Genomic DNA, 15,778 nt, shown 5'->3' on the forward strand with positions numbered 1-15,778 from the left:
GGCAGCCTTTCTATTGTGCAAAAAAGTGAAAATCATAGTTTGGCTGTTGCAGTGTGATATCTACATAGACGTTATGAAGTTTGCCGAACATGCTCGGTGCTGGAAAGGGCACATTCGCGCCTATACAGTCCAACGTTTTTACAGGACTTTCGAATTTGTCGAGCTTTATCAAACTTACAATGAATTCAGATTAGAAGGCTCAAGGGTGTCGCTTTCTGAGAGCAGCCCAGTTTGTGGAATTTTCAGGCTCGTATGTGCTTCGGTTTATCGGGCTTCACAGTTATGTCGTCGATACGTCTTTATAGTTTCAAAAGCAGGCGCGCTGCCAGGCCTGGCGGTGGCGTGATGCGCGAGACTGGCAGCCACATAGAGCGAGTGGCAACGCATGTCGAGGTCCCTGAGCTAGTCGCGGTTCTTCAACCGGCTTGCTAAAGAAGGAAAACCGCTCACCTTCACGCTTACGAAATCGATAAGAGGGCTTACATTGTCACCTTCGTCTCAACGACTTGTGCAGTGACGCGAACCGATCACGCAGTTTCACGTACAGTATATTTGGAAGCAACAGTTCTCAGAGGTAGAATCGCGAGGAATAATAGAGCACCGAATTTGTTTAATTATAAGCAGCACGTATTCGCGACGTGTGCATTGAAATGTGACACCTTAATAAGTAAGAAGTAGCTTTCTCCGTCGGACATTTGTGCTCGTCGAGCGCGCTTCTTTGCGAGGGGCGTGCTTGTTTAGCCAGAATTGACTTTTAAAGGCATTTGAGTGCTCTCGTCCACATTGCTTGAGAGGTACATTGGTGTGTGTGTGTTTATATATATATATATAAACACACTACATATAATAACACACTACATATATATAAACACACTATATATAAACACATATAGCGGTAAATGCTAACGCATTTACCGCTATATCGCACTAAATTTTTTGTTAGGTGGGTGATCCTTAACGGCGCTTATTAACACGCAGAGAGGGATGGGTTAAAACATAAGTTTTAACCCATCCCTCTCTGCACCTGTGTCTCCGTTGTCTCACTCGGTTATCTGTGAGGCTTCTATGGCCATTATATGGTGTCGCAGTAAGAGCATGGAGGAAAAAAAGGGAAGCCTTTTCTTTCCTTCTGGGTCAAGACAGTAGTAAGTGAGTGAGCGAGTGAGCGAATAAACTTTTATTGGGTCCAGCAAAACGCGATGAAACGCGCACCCGGCTAATCCTCCGACGGGACTGAGAGGTCTAGCCTGTCGGCCTGATCGCGGGCGCGCTAAACGGCCAGGATTTGGTCTTCAAAGACAAGACTTCGTAGGAGCGCGTCTCACTCTTCCTTGGTGAACCTGCGGCCCAACGACCCGCACTCCCAGAGCATGTGAGACAAAGGAGCAGCCTCACCACAGGCCACGCAAGAACAGTTCGGGTAAATCGCAGGATATATGCTGTTGAGGGATGCCGGATTTGGGTAGGAGTTAGTTTGCAAGAGTCTGAGCGTGACCGCCTGCGGCCTGCTTAGCTTGGAATGAGGCTGTCAGCGAAGTTCTTGGTGGGGGCGAGTCCGATCTCCTCGAGGATACGCCTGCCGGCTGGCGTGTTGGACAGGAGAGTTAGCTGGGCCCCATTCCTGAGCCTCAGCTATCTCCTCCATGGTGTTCTGTATGCCGAGCCGGAGGAGGTCCTCGGTATATGTTCTGACGGGCAGCCCGAGGGCTCTCTTGACGAATTTTTTAATGAGGGCATTGAGCTTGTCCCGCTCGGCTCTGAGCCAGTTGTGCATGGCCATCGGGTAGATGAAGTGACAGAGCACAAAGGCGTTGATGAGCCACAACAGGTTGTCCTCCTTGAGGCCACGATGTTTGTTCGTGACCCTTCGCACAAGGCAAAAAGCGTTGTCGGTCTTCGCAATGATCTTGCGCAACGCAGTGCCGTTGCCATTGACAGCCCTTGTGTCTGCCCCATCTTTCTTTTCTGTAAAGTAGAAGCTCAGATTTGGTCGGGGAGCACCTGAGTCCGGTGGGTAGCAGCTATTGCTCCGTGACGTCTACGGCCTCTTGCATGGCGCTTTCCACCTGCCCTTCGCTACCGCCGGTGCACCAGAACGGGATGTTGTCGGCGTAGATGGTGTATTTGATACATTCAACTTGGGCCAGCTTTCTCGAGAGGCCGACCATGCAGATGGTGAAGAGAGTAGGCGAAATGACCGAGCCTTGTGGCGTGCCCCGCGGCGTGCCCCCTGGGCCCAGGAGCACGTCGTCGGAGACAAAAGTCGCCGATCCGCAGCTTTTCTTTCGTCCCCGTCAGGAACAAACGGACGTAGTTATACAGCCTGGGGCCCACATCGAGGTCCGCGACGGAGGCCAGAATGTATTCGTGGAGAACGTTGTCAAACGCCTTCTCGAGGTCGAGTCCGAGAAGGGCCCTGGTGTCCATGGTACTGCCATTGATGATATGATGTTTAATCATCTTCATGGCGTCCTGCGAAGAGAGGCCAGCACGGAAGTCAATCACGTTGTGGGTATACACGTTGTTCTCTTCGAGATATCTGCTTAGTTTGTTGAGGACGACGTGCTCCTCAACCTTCCCGACGCAGGACGTGAGAGAGATGGGGCGGAGGTTGTCCACGTTCAGAGCCTTGCCGGGTTTGGGGATCAGGACATTTATGCGGTCTTCCATTGCTCTGGGACGCTGCCGTTTTTCCACGTCTTGTTGATCTTCTCGGTGAGGTATTCGATTAAACGGTCGTCAAGGTTCCGCAGCATCTTGTTGGTGATTCTGTCGGCACTTGGCGCAGACTTGCTGTTGCGCGCAAAATTCGCTTGTATAATTTCCCCCACGGTGAAGTCTTCGTACAACTCCGGATGGGCCGAGCTGAAGTTGTCAGGAAACCGGACTTCCTCGTGTGCGTGCTTTACGGGCAGGTACTTTTCCATGAGCTTGGCAACCAGCTTGTCACCGTAACAGGATCTGGTAGCTTCGTGCAGTATCAAGTTTTGCTTGGACGCCAGCTGGAGTACCGCTCATTAAATGCCAAAATTCAAAGTATGCACCACTTTGAGGTGAGCAACAGGTACCTTGTAGATGGTCGTGATATTGTGTTAAGAGTCTGGGGCTGTTAACGAGTAAATGAAGGTTGCGGGGCTTCTTCGATAATTTTCGCCGTTTAAATTACACTGGCATTGCTATATTGCTATATTAATACAATCTCACGCATCTTTCTCACTCGGGATTGTGGAAATTTCAAATTTCAATTAATTATACCTACCTTCTTTGCTGAATCGGGGCTTTTCGGCCTCCATGCAAGACTATAGGCTTATAGTAGGTGACGTCACAATGCTGCCGAATTAGAGATGGAGGCTTTAACGGATAAACGGGGAAATGTTATGCAACGTGACGGCACGCTGGCTGACGCTAGGGTAAAGGGGCTAAAGTTATATCATTCCGATGACTCCGGCTTCATGGGCGAAATCCTACATGGATTGCAGCACGCGAGTAGCGTTGGCTTGCGGCCGGGCTGAACTTCATTGTTTATACAACGAGACATCAGCACGGTAGAGTGCCCGCTTAGCCTGCAAACTGGTGCTTAATCCCACACAGTATACTTCATTGTACTACAGGCGCCCGTGTGTGGCACGTCCAGCATGTTGTGCTGAACGGTACTTGACTTACGGTGGCTGAGTCGTATTTTGTGCCACGGCGACTTGCATGTTCTCGCCATTTGGCGAGTATACGTCTTCTGTAAGGGCTGCACCAGCTCTCGCTTTATGAATGACTTGAGCTCCACGAGAGGTAGGCCTTTGGGCAATGGGTTTTAATCGAAGAAAAGATCAAGAAGGAATAGGAAAGATGCCAGACTGCAATAGATGTAGTAAAGCACGATCGGACCAAGCGGACTAAGTGACATTTTGTCGCCGCCTCGTCTGGAAAGACGCGCCAATAACAACAATAAAAGAAAATCATCTGTCGGTGTCTCGATAGCAGCGCCGCCACCAACGCGGTACTAACGGCCATACGCCTGAAGGGAAATGGCAGTGGACGAAAAGGCACTTTGTCCCAGGTGGGAGCCGAAACGACGTCCTCCGCATTACGCGTGTGAAGCTTTTCCAAGAAGCTTTCTTGGGTATTTGCGTACGTGTACAATATCAGCCCTTGGAGTGTTAGCGTTGCCAGAGTGTTGGCCAACCGGCGGTGGCTAATTCTATACGCGTAACGCGTAGCCTCGTCTTCGCCGTGCATCGGAACGCATGTAGGCGCACTAGCTGCGCGCTCATCGCCATTTTAGCTCTCTGATAAGTTTGCTGGCCCTTTTCGGTTGAAGCCGAATTTTGCGAAAGAGGGTTCGGTGCGCTTTTGTCGCTTCAAAACGAAAACATTGACGTTTACACATGGCTAACCTCACCAGCAACCAACGTCGGCTTTCATCACAGCGGCGCGATTCAGAACGTATGCTACTACAAATAATTTCGCGAAATCATCGTTGTCAAGGTCTGTTTCCCGCATCTCAATTTTCCTTGGAACAACAAATGATGCTCCACTAGAAATCTTGAAGTAATGGTTGGTTACGAGAAACGGTGCCGAGTCCCCACACTGAACTTTTGCCTGCACAGGTCTGGTCTGGATATATCACTTTTGTGTCCTTTAAATGAGAGTGAATGTCTGCAACATTTCTTTTTCAGCATGACGCTCGTTCATTATTCAAAGGCACCGATTTTTAGATGAACCCTTCCAAAACCTTGACTTGAATTTGACTGTTCCGGTAATTCTTCTCTTTGGCGTTATCGTACCGGGCCCCAGGAACGTTTGTGAAACGCTTTGCAACTTTCTGCGCGATACAAAATAATGGCATGCTAAAATTGTTCGCTTTACTTCTCATGCTCACGTAATTTTTACTGCTATATTTAGATTCTTAAGCATTCGTATCTGTAACAGTATACATTTTATTTCACATTTACAAGATACTTATTTCGTTTTGCCTCTATTTCCTAAAAAAAAAAAAAAAGTCTCTTCACCGCCCGATTCACGGCCATTCCCCCAGTGTGGATTGTGCTATTCCAATAAGGAGTAATAAGTGGTTCCCGGAATTCCGGGAAAAGGCATGCAGATTGGGTTTTATCAATATTTATTATGAATACAGACGAACACGGCTTGCATTTCTGCAGTTCTGACGTGTCCTGACCTATCCGCACTGTAAAATAAGGAACAAATAAGTATCCGCAAGACGTAACTTCTGGATGCCCAAAAATAGAATGTGTGTATCGCGTTATCTTGTTCTGCGTGGTGTGTCACGATGGTTTCACCATAAAATGGTTTTAGTGTGTGTGTGACTCCGTGACCATCATCCACAAGGTCGCAGTGCCACCCATAGTTGTGTGTGTACATATATTGTTAGCAAAGTATTTGCATCTCATCTTTCTCATCTGTACATATCACCATCGATTCATGTCATCATCGTATCTGTACATATCATCATCAGAGCCGCGACTACTTCGTCGTCGTAGCGCGGAATGAAGGATAAAAAAGTTCCTCAGAAGTGCATGGTGGAGGCTGCTTTACATTTTCCGCAAGTGGGGGAGGCTGCTTTAGGTGAGAGGTCTTGGAGAACTTGTTCCCCAAGTCCTCTCGCCATCTTCCTGGAGCTCCGCTCAGGTCGTCACATCATCTCACCGTGCGCTGCCATGTCAAGACCCACCCTGTACAATTGACGCCGCCGTATCTGCCCAGTCTTCTTCCATCTGAACAATCAACAGCCGTCAGCGTGACCCCCAAGTATTCGCTTGCTTAGGCGGGGAAGACGCCGAAGACTGGCTCGATAACTACGATCGAGTCAGCGACTACAGTAGGTGGGACAATCCTCATAAACTGCGCAGCGTCCCTTTCTACGACTCGGGGTGCAGAACACCATCCGCGAACTAGTCGAAGGTCATTTTAACAGCCAATTGCAACGTCTCCAACGAACAATGCAAGGGTGCCTCATTCTATCCCGGCTAGGATACCAAACACCAAAAAAACCACAACAGGAAGACCGCACACTTCTTTCGCTCAGCATTAGCAACAAAATTAATGTGGCCCCAATTCCCCGGAATATGCACCCTGACCGTCCCAGCTAACTTGGACCAAGATTTTGAGAATGCCCAAGAGCTCTAGAGAAATCGTACTGACTGCATAGTAGCAGTAGTCGTATGTACCAAGGGCCAGTATTTTTTTCATCGCGAAGTATTGCGTAATTAATTATTTTTAATTAGTGAGCTTTTTAATTATTGCTTGAATCGCAAACATATCAATTACAAAGTTGTGGGGCACCTCAAATAACCTCCGGATCAAGCATTTGTTTAGTGCTCAACTTTGTCTCATTGGTTTTTCCGAGAAAAAATAAACGCTGGCGAAACATCCAAAATACGAAATAGATACGCGCTCGCGCGCCGCTACTCAAGCGTTCCCAAGCGAATAGCCGCGGATACACGGCTTTACCAGCGGCTGCAGCTCGATACGGGGCTTTACGCTATGTGATGGTCGCGGCATCAAGAGAACACGCCACTGACGCATTGATAAGCGTAGCGGAGCCTTGTACAATGCGGCGATAAGAGAATGCAGCTGTAAATGTTTCAATGGTTGCTTGTAGGCGCTTGAGCAGCGGCGTGCGAGTGCGCATCTATTTCGTATTTCGCGGGCTTTTGTTTTTTCTTGGAAAAAACAACCAAGGCCACTTCAGCATGAAATAAATGCTTGATTCGGAGGTTACTTGAGGTGCCCTACAACCTTGTAATTGATATGTTTGCGATCCAAGCAATAATTAAAGATTCACTAATTAAAAGTAATTAATACTTTGTGATGAAAGAAATACTGGCCGTAAGTACATATGACTACCGCTACTATGCAGTCGGCACAATTTCTCGAGAGCAAGAGCTCTAGAGAAATCGGGTACAATTAAAATCTTGGTTCAAGTTAACTGGGACACCCTGTATATATTATTGATCACAGTTCTACTGAAATGGGTCGCTGTTGTCACGATTGTTTTGGAATGTACGCGGTGGCGCGTTTTTAAGGGCCAGACCGACTTGAGGCGTGAGATTCGGCTGTTCGTCCGTGAGCAGAAATTATCATCATCAGCAATGGCTCGTACCCCCCCCCCCCAAGCAAGCAAAAATGCAATGGCGCATCCCCCTCGTAATGCAAAGGCTACAAGAACTCGGCAAAGTGAACCGAACAGTGCATGTATTCATTGGAATCACGCATACATCGTAGAGAACAGCGTACGTTTCAATAAAGAGTAAGCTCAAAACACGCATCTATCATCATCAGCAATGGCTTATACCCCCCCTAAGCAAGCAAAAATGCAATGGCTCTTAACCCCGTAAGCAAGCAAAAGACGTAATGGCTCATACATCCGTAAAGCAGAGGCTACAAACGCTCAGCAAAGTGAAGCGAATAGCGCATGCATTCATTGTAATAACCCATACAACACAAAAAACAGCATACGCTTCAACAAAGAACAAGCTTAAAACAAGCATCCGAATTAATAATTAAGCATTGCATACTCCCCTCAGCAGTTGTACTTTGCAACGTGGCTTTGAAACCACTCTGGACATCGACATTAGCAGGGCCGGAATGGTGAGGTAACTTTCAATTTTTTTTTCGTCGGGCACAAGTTTGTCCAATAAAGTTGTTATATTCGTTATTTACTGCTTCTAGTAATGCTTTATTTATTCTCCCCTCTCACTATACACCATGACAATAGTCCTTCTCTAACCCGTAACCGAGCATAGCGCTTTTTGCTCAGGCATTATTGTTCTAGCCCTCACGTAGTATGATGCGCCCTACTCGAAGAAGAAGGAGAAGAAGGAGCTCACCAACCACGATCGAGGTGTCACTGTTCGACGTTGTTTAGACCGGCCCCTCATTTGTCAAATGCTGCGTTGAGCTTTTTTTATCTAGTGTCTTCTGCAATCCACGAACTGACGTCATAGGCAAGACGGCGAGGTAACGTGACCGACGTCAGGTGTGCATCCGGAAAAAAGGAAGGCGACAGAAGCTAAGTGCAGTGCTCAGGCAAGCCATGAGCAGTGCCTCAGAGTCCACGGAGCCTCTGCAGGAGGTCGCAGCGGTTGATGGACCCGGTCCAAGAGGTGCCGCCGAAAACAGTGTGGCCCCGGTTGCAGCCCTGGGCTGTGGGATGTTCTGCTTGCTCCTTACTGTGGCCGTGCTGCTGTCAACGGCCTCATTCTACAGCCATCAGGAGAACTGGGCGCAAATCACCAAAGAGTCGCACAACGCTAACAGCAGTTCTGCTACGACCACGCAGCCATTGGCTGAGACGCCGGAACGCTGTTCTTCCTGCGTCGAGACTGGTGCCGACATCAGCACGACGCCTGCCGCAGAAAGTGACATCAACGCTTTCGCTTTTAGCAGGTCTCCTGTTCTGGATTAGCTAAAGGGCTCAATGACTGCGCATTGGATCTTCACTTGTTTTCGGTGACCTTTCCTATTCCTCAAGTGAAATCTTATGCTTTCCAGCGTGCCTCGTACTCATAAAGCATTTCGAACGCCTATTGGTACACTTTTGGGATTTAGTTTTCGACAAAGATGAACCGGCCGTGGTACAGATAGCCATAGCTTAGTGGTCATGGGTTTGCCCGACGCCATGGGTTCAATCCGGCCGGGGCGGCATGGGGGTGAAATGTAAGAACCCGTCTGTGTACGTAGGTTTAGGTGCGGGTTACAAAACCCAAGGTCGTCAGAATTATTGTCTAGACCACCACTACGGTGTTCCTCATAATAAGAGCGTGGTATCAGCACGTAAAACATCTATGTTCCTTTTCTTTTACGACGAAATTGAAGAACTGCGAGTGGTGCCTTTGCATGTAGCCTTGTCCGTATTTCTTTTTTCTTTTTTGTACTTTTGTGAGATCGCTAAAGTACAGGGCGGAACCATCTTGTCGTGTTGCTCAGCGCTTAGCAACATAAGCTGTTTGCGCAGATTGAATGGCACGAAAAATCCATCTAGCGATGAGCGCTCCTGTCAGATCGACAGTATCTTCCGTCGTTTCGGCGATTCTGTCCATTCGCTGCCCATGATAGATATGAGCTGTTATAGCACGGAAATAAGGGGGACGAGGAGAAGCGCTAACTTACAAGTAAATTTTATTCAACGAATGTGCAATTGTCGAGTTTTATCACAAGAAAATTAAAATGAATGCAGTAAGAGGTTAATTTCGTCTCTGCGTTGCATGATTTCATTGTTAGTTGGTTTCATATGGTTGTCACTTAAATACGTAGTGCGGTAGGTTTATAGTTTGCACATACTGCAACGAACTCAGGAAAGTGTCAATATTCTTCGACTGCATTGCACCATAGAATGTTCGTGCCTTTTGCTTATTGTGCGGCGGTGAAAGCAGAAAACGTATAACACTGTACATAGAACAAAATAAAAAATCCGATAATTACGTAGGATATGTTACAGAAGGGCAGAACTACAAAAAGAAAACTAATGAAGAATACAGAAAAGGCACATTCGACTAAATCCCTCTTGGGATTTAGTCGAATGTACCTTTTTTGTATTCGGGGATGGGGGGCCCGGGCCCTCCCGGCCCTTCACCCCCGAAATTAAGCTGCTTAACACCCCCCCCCCCCCTCCCACGCCACCACACCTCACACATTCCTAAAGTGCCGCCAAATCAATCTTGAGGCTTGACAGCTATTCAGCGGTTAACATTTTGCTGCCTTTTTCTCTCCTTTTGGATGGCGGTAGTAAAGGCATCTCCTGAAATCTGAAGGCCAATTTTCTCATCAATTTGGTGCCCGCGCAATTAAGTCTAGATGTGTTCAGTTGTTACCATCTATTGGAACGGTCACGCACATCACTGTTGCTTCGTTGGTTCAACATTCTTTGTTTAGACTGATCCAGGGACAAGGAAAGGGATTCAGTGCGTAGTCACCTGGTCTGTATGCTCGTGGAACGAGTTGGGGCCGGGGAAAAAGGGCCAGTGACGTTACGTTTCATATTGCTTCATTATTTGCTCGAGTGACGGCTTGCCACGACGCTGGCAGATCCGCGGAACCATATACCCGTGATATGGGCTAGATGAGGTACAAAATAAAATCATACAAAACCTTCAAGAACAGTTAAACCCATGAGCAATTTGAATGTCACCCGTTACCTCGTGTGGTTTTCCCTGATCTTACAGCAGTTTTCGTGCAAAACTGGCAACTGGAAAGAAGAATCGTAAGGAGTTGATAAATTCAGCGATCTACTAAGGGAGAGGGCCGCGGCAACAGCCATACAGGAAGGAAAAGCGAAAATTAACAGATTTAACTTTTGTGTATGGAAATATTTATGCGTCAACAACTTATTTAAAATTGAAGTAGAGTGCGCTGCAGGAAGTGGACAATGGCTCCGTGTGTTGTTAATGACGCTTCTGCAGTTACCAATCGAGCCACCTGACGTAGCCACTTCTCTGCTTTATGTTGGTGTTTTTCTAACCTTTCGAGGTGGGCGCAGTACGTGTAAAACCGCAGCGTTCTACGCTTTACGCGGTTGTACGGGACTGGCGGCCACGCATCGTTACGCAACTTCTCAAATAAACATATGAGTCGGTTTTGGCGCTTAGCAGTAAACGAGAGATCCAATATAACTGCGATTGTTCCGCAAACATATATTTCTCTATAGTTCTTCCAGAGCTAATTCGAAAAATGCTCCCGGAAATATTTATTTTACAGTTTTGCTTGTTTACTTGTTTTTGGGAGTGTTCTTCCTGAGCTTCTTTCCTGCGCGAGTCCATTTGATGTAGTTTCTTGTTTGTCAAGTAAAGGAGAGGTGTAACTCACAGGCGTATCTGCGAGATACACCTTATTTCATTTCTCTTTTGCGAGTTTACGTGTCTTTATGGCACGACACGCATTTACGACACGCATTGTTGCAATCGGATTTTCACTTATCAGATAAATGCGACCACGTCACTCTTAGGGCCGGCCGTCTTTGCACAGTTCTCGACAGATGCTGGAGTGATTCCACTCTCTCCAGCGCTAAATGGTGCAGCCGTGTCGTTGAATGCTATGCGATCTTCGACGTCCTGGGCAGCGAGTTAGCTGTGGCCAATATCCAGGAGTAGCTGATGGTGGATTCCGCGGCTTGGTTGAGGCTCTTGACATGCTTAAAGGCGGCTACGCGGCGGGTGGAGGGCGACGTTTACCACAAGCAAGCCAACACGATAGGAGTGGTCCTGATGAGCACAGTCAAGGTGATTGGAACGGTCGTCATCACGACAGCCACCATGCCCCAGCCGCCACCGCGTACCACCGATGCGATGACGTTGGCCTCGCTACGCTGGACCGGGGACAATGCTGCTGCGCTCAGATTTCAACACGAGCAGACTCACAGTGCAACAGCCCACAGAACTAAACAGGTTCTTCTCCTTCCTCGTCTTTCTGCAGACCTGCCATTGTGACTGGTATGCCGTGACCTGGTAGACAAAATAACTACATGGTGAACGCAGAAAAATGGAACGTGTATTGCTCGTTTCACGGTGTTACACGCAGGAGGTCCATGACGTATACGTCAAGTACCTAGAGTCCCGGATGAAGTCCCGGTGTCACAACTTGGTTGCCAGCTGAAGACACGTCATCATCTTCCCCCTACAGATCGAGGCGCACAAGGCGTTGTCGAGTTGACCTTCGAAGTGAAGTCCCTGAGGTTGGGGATTTCGCCACCGGGATACCATGGCTGTCCAACTCTGGTTGTCTCGTGTCTTTGCACAACACCGGACGGTCATGTCACCGCGTTGTCACTTGTCTGTCGATTTTGTTCCGTCGGCTGATCACTCGCTGTTTCTGCTGGTACTTCTCGTCGTCGTACTTGGTCATCATTTCTTCGTTAAACCACCTTTTGTGTATATACAGTGTCTATTCTGGCTCCCTAGTGTTTCTTCACTGTCGCAGGTATCCATTTCTATCTCGCCCAGCTTGGCGTCCACACACGTTGACCCTGTTCGCATTTCTGTGGACTCTTGTCCTGAAGATCGACGTCCCTTGCTTGCTTGTTCGGTGTGATACAGTCTATCTTGGTCCTTATTTGGTACCCCAGTAATAACTCTACCGATAAATTTCTTTCTTTGATTGGAGTTTAACGTTACGTGCACAAGAATCTTGCGAGCCGTGTCTTGTAATTTCACTTGTCCTGTTTTCCGGAGTCCTTCATTGACTGCGCGAATAGCCCTTTCCACCATGCCATTGGACTGTGGATGATATGAAACTGTGGTGCGATGATGTATGTGATTTTGATTCACAATGTCCCAGAAGAATGTGCTGGTAAATTCTGGCCCATTTCTGGGGACTATGGTTTTTGGTAGAGTGAACGTAGCAAAAATGACTCGTAGAGCATCCACAATGGTTTCTGACATGACTGCTTCTGCTGCTGCTGATAGACCTCTGTCATGGCTTGCACCCACTGCGGATAGGCCAAGAATTGGACTGCAGAAGTTAGCTAAAGGAAATTCTTATTTGAAAACGATAAACGCAAAGTAAAAGAAATACAAAAAAAGAGAAACAAAAGACAAAAGGAGATGTTGCATGCGTTGCGAACCGATGAGTTCGCTTTCTTCCTTGTCACCACTGATATGTCGGGACCTGGCACGTTAAATAACTACATGGTGAACGTAGAAAAATGGAACGTTTATCGCTGGCTCCACGGGGTTGTATATAGGATGTCCATGACGTACACGTCACGTGCCTAGAGTCCCGGGTGTGGTCCCGAAGTAACATCTGGGTTGCCAGCTGAAGACACATCGGTGGCTATATGTATTGACCTAAGTGAGTGAGTGAAGAAACCTTATTGCAGGTCCGGCGAGGACGGGAACTCGTCGCGCACCCGGCGGCACCATAGCACCGACAATTTCAGAAATGTATCTTATGATATATATATATATATATATATATATATATATATATATATATACACCGCGAAATGAAGAAAAGGGAAATATGTATAATATAATGAAGGATCGTGATGAGCATAGATGTGTTTTACTTAAACTGTCAGCATGAATGAATAATACTACACATATCCAAGGACTGGAGCGAAGCAACAAATTATTATTACGATTAACAATGACATTTCTTGACAAGCATACTCATATCCATGTGGGAGCGTCCTCGCAGCTCCGAAAGAGAGTATAACTGGATAACTGGAGAGTACTATGATGCATTGGGGCTAGGCCGTTTGAATTTCAGGGTTTGACTTTCTAAAGTGACACAAAGTCGGTTAGGAGGCGCCATAGTGGGGGGCATCGTGTATTTTTTTTTATCCTCAGGCATGTTACCATACATTCAATCGCGACACACGAGTTTCATTTTTTTTGCGGCATATGCCTGAATCAAAGTGCAGCCGCCGTGTTCGGAATCAAGCCGACAACTTTGCGCTGAGTGCTGAGCTAGAGAACACTATAGGTATGTATATGTTTATAGAGAAGACGGTGTACCGTAGAATACCATCACGTTGACATGGGGCATGCATGTATAGCACTTGGGCGAAACTCAGCGCTGTGCATCACCTAAAACAGAGGGAGATCGAGATACTTACCAGAAAAGAAAAGCTGAGAGGACCTCGAGCAGACGTTTCTACAAAACTATAGAAAAAGAATGCGTCAGCAGAAGGGTCCAGGGAAACGATAGAGCTACTAGGAATTCGTCTAAATTGAGTGAAAAAATAATAATGACCCAATAGTGACCCAATAGTGTGACCCAATATTTAGTAACAACCATACGACCAATTATTGCTCTTCATACCAATTACTATACGACGGCTACAGTTTAATGCGTGTTCTACATACGCAGCCATGATATTGAACAGCGCTGGAGAGAATTATCATCGCTAGATTAGGAGAATATGTACACGAATGGCTAAAAGAGTTAACCGAGGGACAGCCGTCGGGGCAGTTTGATTGGTAGAGATACAGCCTTCACGCGTCAGCTCCCACTGGCGGCAAAATTGTCTTTTATTGGACCTTTAGTTGTGTTTTACGCTATATGAAGAATATGTAGTTCATCGAAAAGGCAAGTGTGGCATTTTGGATTTGCTTTGTTGCTCTACGTTATTATTGTTGTTATTCCAGGTGTCCACTGTTGGTGTCGTGCTTTGTCGCCGCCGCCGTCGTCGTTGTTGTTATTGTCTTGTTTTTTGTTGCTGTCCTGAGTGTTCAAAGCTTGTACCCACTGTGGAGGATTGGTCAAGAATCGAGCGGTTAAAAGAAACGAACACAGAGTGGGGAATTAGCAATTTAGGCATTGTCCCTTACAGTGAAAAATTCTAGGTTCCGTGAAAAAGTAGAGTGAAAAATCAATAACTACATAAAATGCTGAAATAAAGAAAAAATAAGGAGAATAACCTTTTCCTTGTAATCAATTGGATTCAGAAACATAATCCGGGAGTGCAAAGCAAACGTTTCTGTTGCTTAACCCAGAAATAAATGCTCGGAAAAGCAGAATTAGAGGCACAGAAAAATCGAGAGCATGATTGTGGATCGGATTTTGTAATAATCTTTTTATTATGGCAGAGAAACGTCTACTGGACAAAAATTCGCTATTTCGCTAGGAAGGCGAAGCATCGATTGCGATAGCAAATCAGTAGACAGCTATACAAAGTACGGATAATAGTTATATCGGTCGCATAAACTAACATTCGCAACTAACTAACTTAACAAGCATGGTGTCCCGCTCGTAAAAGCAAATATGAACACATCTCCCTCAATGACCGCGCACACTCGTTGTCGAAACGCTGGAGTGAGGAAATGCAGCAGCAGCGAGCGAATTGACCTTCGTGCTGCCTCTCGCTTCCATGTCAACTAGGCGGCGAGAACACAGCACACACGAAGCTATCAGCACTCGGCGCACTCTGCCCCATGGCAGATCGGTTTCGACATAGGGCCCACGCGGCCGCGCCATACGCAGCTGCCGCTGGAGTAGAACGCCCCCTCCCCCCCAAACCCTCCCGGTGCCTTGTGCTTAATGGAAGACGGCGTGTTACCTCCCCGTTTTCCTCCCTTGCGCACGCGAGATTGAACCACCATCGTTGGCTCACCCTCGCCCGCTATGCAGCATATGGCGCGCAGCGACGATATTATCACACTTGGACTTTATAAGGAACATCACGGTGACGCTGACGACAACGGGAATTCGCCTGGAGTGTCCATATAATTGCTATCCCAATAAAATAGAAGACCTGTTGTCTTTTCCTTGCCGCCACAGAATGTGCATAGTGGTGAAGAAATCAGTCCAAACATTGTTGATATAAATTTAGAATCGGTATGCGAAGGCACAGCTTTGTGATGGCCAGTTCGAGTTTTTGTGTTCGGCAAAATTCTCTTCGCCAAGGGTAAAGAAGATGACAGTAATCCGCGGGATTAGTCAGTGCATCGTCTGTGAATGCTTGCATGATGGTACACTCTTAAGAAATCACCGCCCAAGTACTCTGTACAGATAGTTAACCAGTGAAGCTGAAACGTGTCGCCCCTGTGGTTATCACTGCGTTAATCCTGACAGTTCATTAAACGACGGCTTAGTAGCCTGCCGGATCCTTGGTACGCAGTTGCTGCTGGCGCTCGGCTGCACGAGCCTGTTCTGGTGCCTGGCCCTGTTCTTATGCCCGGGCTGCAGTATCGGCGAGGCGAAGACGAGCTCGTTCCCGGTTCTGCTCGCGGAGCTGCTGATCGAAAGCTGCGTGCTCCTCAGGAGTACGTATGCCACGTGGCCTTCTCATTTCGGAGCCGTAGAGAAACTGGTGCGCTCGCGCTCAGCT

The sequence above is a fragment of the Dermacentor andersoni genome, chromosome 4, assembly GCF_023375885.2.
Source record: "Dermacentor andersoni chromosome 4, qqDerAnde1_hic_scaffold, whole genome shotgun sequence".
NCBI classification, from domain to species: Eukaryota; Metazoa; Arthropoda; class Arachnida; order Ixodida; family Ixodidae; genus Dermacentor; species Dermacentor andersoni.